We start from the raw sequence: 9,287 nt of genomic DNA, 5'->3' as shown, positions 1-9,287 counted from the left end.
TAATAACATATAATAATTGAGGTTTGATTTTCTGAAAATTCGAAATTAGGGTTCTTGGTGTTCTTGAGTTGAAATTTGGGCTTTTTGATTTGTGAATTCTGGGTTAACTTGGTATAGATCAACGTATTGCTCTCGTGATGAGGAATTGAATGGTGTAACCAAAATCACCAAACGATGCCGGAAAAGTGCTGCATGATCTATTGAAGTTCTCGCCTCCAGCGAGATCCTTCACGATTTTCCGGCCATATCATAACGTTTTTGATAATTTCACTTGCAGATTCTTGCTTGCCTTGATTAGTACTATATTTCTGGAGTTTTTGGCTGGTTTCTGGGAGTTTAGCCGCCTCCGACGTCGTTCCCGACGCCGTTTTCCGGCCACCTAGGGGTGGTAGCGGACAAATATCCATTTAGCCCCTAGGGTTTTACAAATCTTACAGTTAATCCCCTGCAGTTTTATAAATTCGCAAAATCTATATTTCTGTTTCTAAAAATTTCAAAAGTATTATTTCCTTTTTATAATTATTTTCAGAACTTGATTTTAATTATTTTCAATTCCAATAATCAATATTTTTAATTCGAACATAAATCTGAATTATTTAATTAATTAATTTGAATCGATAATTAATTATTTAATTAGTCAATTCATTTAAATATTAATTGAATAATTGATTTAATTAATTATTAAATTATTTTAGTTGATTATTTTATTCGAATTAATTACTTCTTTTAATTCAAAAATTCCGAAAAATAGTTTCGAGCTTTAAAATATTATTTTAAATTATTTTCAAAGCTCGATAATTATTATTAAATTATTTTGAAGCCATATTCGGGTGGTCAAACCATATTATTTAATTATAAACTGAGTCGGAGACCGTTTTAATTCTGAAAAATATTCAAAAATTCATATTAAATAAACCGTTCGTCCGTTTAATACGAAACGAATGCGTATAGGCTCAGAAAAACATTTCGCCTTCAATAAAAATACTTTTGAGACCTAATTTCTTTTTTATTACAAGGTCATTTGATTTGTGAGTCATTCTGAGTCGGTGATAAATCATATTTTGACCCGATTTCAGTTTTATACGTACCGAGTCGAACCTTTTGACGAACCGAGGCATGTGTTATATGAAATATGTGATACATGAATTATGAGTTTATGTGCTATGTAAATTACGTGCGTATGTGAGTCAGAATTCTTATGTTTGACTGTTATAATTATGTGCGGGCTATCGTATGGGTAGGCGAGAGGATTTTGACGCGCAGTTCATCTAGTAATTATCGTTTAGACAATTACAATTGTATCTTTTAATTATAGATACGTGTCTTTCAAGATGATCAAAACCCGATGAAATGGATAAAGACTAGAATTGAATAGTATGGAATATTAGGTTTGCAGCACTGCATGAGCAGCAGGCCAAATGATTAGTAGAATAAAGACGGTAATGTTTTGAGACAGAATGTCAGAATAGATGCGTCATTGCGAGTGTGACTAACTGCTAAAAACCCATGGGCAAGTATCCCTATCATGACTTATTGTTCAAGTAATATTTATTCTGAATCATATTATGCAAGTTTTCCATGCTATTCTAATTCCAGAATAATTCAATATTTTCATATTCATCCGCTTATGATTATGCAAGTATTGCCTTCCAATTCTCAGTTCAGAATAGATAAATGTTTTACATATCATTGAGTTAAATGTTTATCATGCAAGTACTCTCTGCTATTCTATGTTCAGAATAGTTAAATATTTTTACTTATCAAATTACTGGATTTATAAATGTTTCATTGAGAAAAATGATTTGGCTGTGAGTATTCCTGCCCAAGTGAATGGGGGAATAAAATGAAATTTATAAGGGTGTCGATTATTATGACCCCTCTCAATAAAATGTTTTAAGATTGGATGGTTACTGGTTACAGCGTAGGTGATCGAGATATCGGTCCGGTGAGTGTCATTTATGACAGTTTATTAGGCTCTAATAAGCTTGGAATTGATGTATTTGTGCACAAATTGTTAAGTGTTTTAATGTGTTTTCTAGTGTTTTTATATTTCAGGCATTATCTAGGTAATAAGGTGAATTAGCATTATTTTGATGCTAATTTGGTGTCAAGGTGGTGTTGGAATAAAAGCTCATGGAAAGTCGGCTCGAAGTAGGAAGGAAAAAGATGAAATCTGAGTTTTTCCCAGAAGGACGGCGCGCCCGCGCTGTGATAGTGTGCGCCCGCGCCGGGATTCCAGAAAGACAGCGCACCCACGCTGTTATAGCGTGCGGCCGCACCGGTGCGGAAATAAAGAATCTTGATTCTAATTCGATTCTAAGTGGAGAGACTTCCAGATTGCAAAGGCTGCTATATATATTCAAATAAGGACGTTTTCATGAGAGAGATGTACCAGAGCGCAAGGAGAGCCGTAAGAAGACCGTTTTAGCACAAATTAAATGAAGACGAAGAAGATATTGTTTTTACTTGTGAATCTTTCTTCGAAGTTGTAACTTGGATGCTAGTTTTCTTACTTGTGAACCTTACTCTTGTTTCGTACTTGGTTTTGTTAATTCATTATAAAGACTACATTTATTATACCATGCTTTCATCGTAACCCACGTTTATGATGAGTCAGATTATGGGCTAATCATTATCGTGGGGTTCTAGCTGATTTATTTATGGATTTCTTTAGTTAAATTATTTGTATGCCTTAGTGTGTGGTGATTGTATGATTACCTAGTATTGGTTGTGCTTATTCATCTTATAAAAATCACGAACTTGTAAGATAGCTTGCTAATTCTTAATGAAGCGACTGTGAATTTAAGGATTTAGAACTTGCTATGCTAGCATAGGTTCATGTGTTATTGATATGCATGATTTATAGGTAATTTTACCCATCTTACTTGCAATGTGTAATCATGATAGATAACTTGTGTTTTAAACCTTTATGTTGTCAAATTCTACAGACATGTAGGGTCTCAATATAATTAGTGTCTATTCAGCTTCTATCTCTTTTGTAGATGTCTGGTAGTGTGTTATTCGTGCAACGAAAGTTGGCATTTAGTAGTTTCGTGTTATCTGATTAGTGTCATCACCATTGCATGCTAAGGTTAAGAATAATAAGGCTATTGAATAAAGTATTTAATAAAGTTAGACTCCCATATTTGTCTCATATAATATACAAATCTCTTTTATTCTCTTAGTTATAATCATTAGTTTATTTCATAGTATAAACAACCCAATTTGTTATCATCTTCGCATTGGATAATAACCATATCATCGGTGCATAGGTGCATAAATTGCATAAGTTAACCAACGCTAGTCTCTGTGGGAACGAACTAGAAAAGATTCTATATTATTTATGAACGCGTATACTTGCGTGAATTATTAGCGCGTGCTTAGCCCTAACAAGTTTTTGGCGCCGTTGCTGGGGACTGCAGTGTTAACTTTTACTTTATGTATTTGTCTTCCGTGATTGTTAAAGTTCATTGAATTGGACATTGTTACTTACATACACCTTTTTCTTGTTGTATTTACGGTAATCTAGCGATCGTTTATGCAAACGCGTTCATGAGTTTGTAGGAGAATTCTGGAAAAAGACGAGAAAGAAGTAGTAGTTGATCATAGGGAAGATTTTGAGTATGAAGAGAAAGTAGCTGAAGAAGAGAAATTCGAAGAACTACCTTTATTAGAAATGGAGAATCAAGAAGATAATTTTAAGGCTTTGATGGACTTTTCTAACCCTAAAATCAATGACATTCAGTCAAGCATCATCAGGCCAGCCATCAAGGCTAACACTTTTGAGATCAAGTTGAGCACGATTCAGATGATACAGAACTCAGTTTAGTTTGGGGGTAATCCTATTGAAGACCCAAACATGCACATCAGGGATTTCATCGAGATCTGTGACACTTTCAAGTTCAACAATGTGTCAGAAGATGCCATTAAGCTGCGACTATTCCCATTCTCTTTGAAGGACAAAGCGAAGTGTTGGTTACATTCTCTACCACCGGGGTCTATCACCAAATGGGAGGATCTTGCTCAAAAGTTTCTCACTAAATTATTTCCTATGGTGAAGACTACTGCAATCAGGAATGCTCTTACTCAGTTTGCTCAGCAAACTGGTGAATCTCTGTGTGAGGCTTGGGATCGATACAAGGAGATGTTAAGGAAGTTCCCACACCACGGCGTGCTTGATTGGATGATTATAAATTCTTTTTATAATGGTTTAGGTGCACACTCTAGACCTATGCTTGATGCAGCATCTGGTGGAACCTTATGGGCTAAAAGCTACAATAAAGCTTATGAGTTGATTGAGCTAATGGCAGCTAATGAATACTAGAATCCTACGCAAAGAATGTTGCAAGGAAAGGTAGCAGGAATTATGGAAGTGGATCAAGCTACTGCTATAGCTACTCAACTACATGCTTTAACGATGAAAGTGGACACTTAGGCAAATTATAGAGTTAATCAGATTACTAACATTTGTGAACTTTGTGCGGGAGCACATGAAACTGAGCAGTGTGCTATTTCTAGCGAATCAACTCAATTTGTGAGCAACTTTCAGAGATCACAATAACAAGCTCCAGCCACTTATCATCCGAACAACCGAAATCATCCTAACTTTAGTTGGAGAAACAATCAGAATGCGGTGCAACAATCTTATCATCCATATACAGCAAGGCAGTATAACCCTCCTGGTTTTCAACAACCGCAATATGCCCCAAAGCAACAAGTTCAACTTCAGCAGTTACCTCAAGCTAATGAAAAATCTAAATTGGAGGAGTTGAGACTCATATGCAAGAGCCAAGATGTCTCTATCAAGACCTTTAAGAATCAAATTGGGCAAATTGCGAATGCCTTACTTAATCATCAACCTGGCACGCTTTCAAGCGATACTGAAGTGCCAGGCAAAAAGGAAGCTCAGGAGCATGTTAAAGCAATCACAGTGAGGTCTGGTAAAGTTGCGAATTGTGAAGTAGCTAAAACTCCAATTTCTGAAGTGGACACTGATGAAGAAAAAGTGCAGAAGGAAGCTGAAGTGGAGCCAAGGAAGACTGCTGTTGAGAACACTCCTCCTGAGGGAAATATAGGGGAGAAACAGATCTATCCTCCACTTCCTTTTCCTAAGAGGCTGCAAAAGAAGAAACTAGATAAGCTTTTTGTGAAGATTCTGGAAGTGTTCAAGAAACATCACATTAACATACCTTTCGCTGAAGCTCTTGAGCAAATGCCTAGTTACGCGAAATTCATGAAAGGTATTCTCTCTAGGAAGGTGAAGCTTGATGACTTAGAGATCGTTGCTCTCACGGAGGAATACAGTGTTGTGCTGCAACAAAAATTGCCTCCGAAGCTTAAAGATCCTAGAAGTTTCACTATTCCTTGCACCATTGGAAAGGTGTCATTTGATAAATGTCTATGCGACTTGGGAGCTAGCATTAATCTGATACCATTGTCAATCTTCAAAATGTTGGACTTGCCTGATCCAAAGCCTACATACATGACTTTACAGTTGGTCGATCGTTCTATTACATATCCATGAAGTATTGTGGAGTATGTCTTGGTCAAGATGGATAAACTCATTTTCCCTGCCGATTTTGTAATTCTTGATTTCGAGGAGGATAAGAAGATTCCCATAATCTTGGGAAGACCCTTCTTGGCTACAGGCCGAACCTTGATAGATGCGCAGAAAGGTGAGCTTGTCATATGAGTGATGGATCAGGATGTGACTTTTAATGTGTTCAATGCCATGAAATTCCCTACAGAAAATTAGGAATGTTTTAAGGTGGAAATGGTCGATACTGTGGTTAATTCTGAACTCGATCGTTTGCTAAGATTAGATGCCTTAGAGAAGGCCTTATTGGGGAATTCTGATATTGAAGATGACGAGGGTGATGAGCACTTGAAATATTTGAATGTTTCTCCTTGGAAGCGAAAGATGGATATGTCTTTTGAATCTCTTGGATTAGAGGAGTTGAAAAGTACTCCAAAATGCCTCAAGCCATCTATTGAGGAGGCTCCTACTCTTGAGCTTAAGCCTTTACCTGAACACTTGAGGTATGCGTTTTTAGGTGAGACATCTACTTTTCCTGTTATTATTGCATATGACCTTTCAGGTACTGATGAGGAAAAGCTGTTGAGGATTCTTAGAGAGTTCAAATCGGTAATTGGTTGGACTATAGCAGATATCAAGGGAATCAGACCTTCTTATTGTATGCACAAAATTCTGCTAGAGGAAGGAAGCAAGCCTACTGTTGAGCAACAGAGAAGGCTAAATCTGATCATGAAGGAGGTTGTGAAGAAGGAAATTCTCAAGTGGCTAGATGCAGGAATTATCTATCCTATTTCTGACAGTTCATGGGTGAGCCCAGTTCAGTGTGTGCCAAAGAAAGGTGGTATCACTGTGGTGGCTAATGAGAAAAAGGAGCTTATTCCGACAAGAACCGTCACGGGGTGGAGAGTTTGCATGGATTACAGGAAGCTGAATAAAGCTACAAGGAAGGACCACTTCCCTCTTTCTTTCACTGATCAGATGCTTGATAGACTGGTTGGACATGATTACTATTGTCTTCTAGATGGCTATTCCGGATATAATCAGATTTGTATTGCTCCAGATGATCAAGAGAAGACTACATTCACATGTCTGTTTGGCACCTTTGCATTCCGCAGGGTTTTTTTGGGCTATGTGGAGCGCCAGCCACATTTTAGAGATGTTTGATGGCTATCATCTCTAACATGATTTGGAATAACGTAGAAGTGTTCATGGACGATTTCTCAGTCTTTGGAACTTTTTACGATGAATGCTTGCATAATCTGGGTTTAGTATTAAAAAGGTACGTTGAGACCAACTTGGTTTTTAATTGGGAGAAATGTCAATTTATGGTGTGCCAAGGAATCATTCTTAATCACAAGGTTTCTAACAAGGGTCTTGAGGTGGACAAAGCCAATGTGAGGGTGATCGAAAATCTTTCTCCACCAATACCTGTTAAGGGAATTCGTAGTTTTCTTGGTCATGCAGGTTTCTATAGGCTTTTCATCAAGGACTTCTCGATGATTTCGAAACCGTTGCGCAAATTATTAGAAAAAGACGCTCCTTTCAAGTTTGATGACGAGTGCCTTGTTGCTTTTGAGACATTAAAGAAGAGCTTGATAACGGAACCTGTCATAACTACACCTGATTGGTCTGAACCATTTGAAATGATGTGCGATACAAGCGACTATGTAGTTGGAGCAGTTCTTGGGCAACGCAAGAACAACATATTTCATGAAGTCTACTATGCTAGTAAGACTCTTAATGGTGCTCAACTAAATTACACAACTACTGAGAAAGAACATTTGGCTATCGTCTATGGTTTTGAGAAATTTCGATCATATCTCCTTGGGACGAAGGTGATAGCTTTCACTTATCACGCTGCAATTCGATATCTCGTCTCAAAGAAGGACTCAAAGCCAAGGTTGCTTCGATGGGTTCTTTTACTTCAGAAGTTTGAGTTAGAGATCAAGGACTAAAAAGGGACTGAAAATCAAGTCATCGATCATCTCTCGCGTTTAGAGGATCCAATTGCTACTTCACAAGATAAGTCTTTGATTAATGAGTCTTTTCCCGATGAGCAGTTATTTGGAGTGCAAGCAGAAGAACCGTAGTTTGCAAATATTGTGAACTACCTTGTGAGTAACGTCATGCCTCCAGAGTTGACTCCAGCTCAAAGGAAGAAGTTTCTACATGTAGTGAAGTGGTATATGTGGGATGAGCTATTTCTTTTTTGCCAAGGAGCTGACCAAATCATCAGGAGATGTATTCCTTACAATAAAACGGAGGGGGGGAGGATCTTGCGAGATTGCCACTCAACGGCTTATGGAGGACATTATGGTGGAAAGAAGACAACATTTCGTATTATTCAAGCAGGTTTCTTTTGGCCAACGTTGTTTAAAGATGCTCATCAGTTCGTTTTAAAATGTGATCGATGTCACCGAGTGGGGAATATGTCTAAAAGGGATGAGATGCCTCTTAATATGCTTCTCGAGGTCGAAGTCTTCGATGTTTGGGGAATTGACTTTATGGGGCCATTTGTCTCATCTTGTAACAATCAGTATATCTTGTTGGCGGTTGATTATGTGTTGAAATAGGTTGAAATTAAGGCATTGCCAACGAACGATGCTAAGGTAGTGCTTAATTTCCTTTACAAGCAGATATTCACAAGATTTGGAACTCCAAGAGTCATAATCAGTGATGAGGGGTCGCATTTCTGTAATCGCAAGTTCACTGCAATAATGCAAAGGTACAATATAAATCATCGAATTGTTACGGCTTACCATCCTCAAACAAACGGTCAAGCCGAGGTATCTAATAGAGAGATCAAGCGCATTCTAGAGAAGGTTGTGTGTCCATCGAGAAAAGATTGGTCTTTGAAGCTTGATAAAGCTGTTTGGGCTTATAGAACAACATACAAGACTCCTCTAGGGATGTCACCGTATCAGTTGGTTTATGATAAGGGGTGTCATTTACCGGTGGAGCTAGAGCATAAAGCATATTGGGCTTTGAAGAAATTAAATCTGGATTTGGATGCAGATGGCAAGAAGAGGATGCTCCAATTGAATGAGCTAGACGAGTTTCGACTTCAAGCTTATGAGAATAACAAAATGTACAAGGAGAAAGTCTAGTGCTCAAATCATTTGTGTCGGGGCAACAAGTTCTCTTGTTCAACTCTCATCTCCATCTTTTTCCTGGAAAGTTGAAGTCAAGATGGTCATGGCCGTTTATTGTCAAAACTGTGTTTCCACATGGAGCAGTGGAGATTTTTTAGAATGATCTGGGCCAAGCATTCAAGGTTAATGGTCAGAGGTTGAAGCACTACTATGGTGACATGGCAAACCGTGAGATGGTTAGTACCGTTTTGTTGTCCGTTTGATCTCAAGTTCTACGTCAAGCTAATGATGTAAAACATGCGCTTCTTGGGAGGCAACCCAAGTTTGTGGTACATTAGTAAGTAGAGGAAGCAAGAAGAAAAGAGAAAATCATAAAAAAATCAGAAAAGAAAAAAATTCAAGTCTGACTTGAGAAGCATGGCGCGCCCACGCTGTCCTAGCGCGCGGCCACGCTGATTTCACAAAAACATGGTGCGCCCGCGCTATTGTAGCGCGCGGCCGTGCCAGTTTAGCAGAAGTAGTGCGCGTCCGCGCCGTCCCAGCACGCTGCCGCGCCGTGTCCCGACTCTGGAAAAAATAAAAGGCAGTTAAGGGGGGAAATGGGAATTTTGTTCCAAAATCAATTCCCCACCGAATTTTACTCCCCCACATCCCGCAAT

At 38.2% G+C, this 9,287-nt stretch overlaps 1 non-coding gene across 1 annotated transcript; it reads right to left on the bottom strand.

Moving 5' to 3' along the window:
* Window positions 1–4,066: 4,066 nt before the first annotated feature.
* On the bottom strand, window positions 4,067–4,173 carry LOC141688438 (small nucleolar RNA R71). Its single transcript, XR_012561880.1, has one exon. It is a non-coding gene; the product is annotated as a small nucleolar RNA R71 (small nucleolar RNA).
* Between the last annotated feature and the right edge of the window lie 5,114 nt (window positions 4,174–9,287).

Source organism: Apium graveolens, chromosome 9 (assembly GCF_009905375.1).
Source record: "Apium graveolens cultivar Ventura chromosome 9, ASM990537v1, whole genome shotgun sequence".
Lineage (NCBI taxonomy): Eukaryota > Viridiplantae > Streptophyta > Magnoliopsida > Apiales > Apiaceae > Apium > Apium graveolens.
The sequence above is the reverse complement of the archived record's forward strand: the minus strand, read 5'-3'. Positions and strand labels throughout refer to the sequence as shown.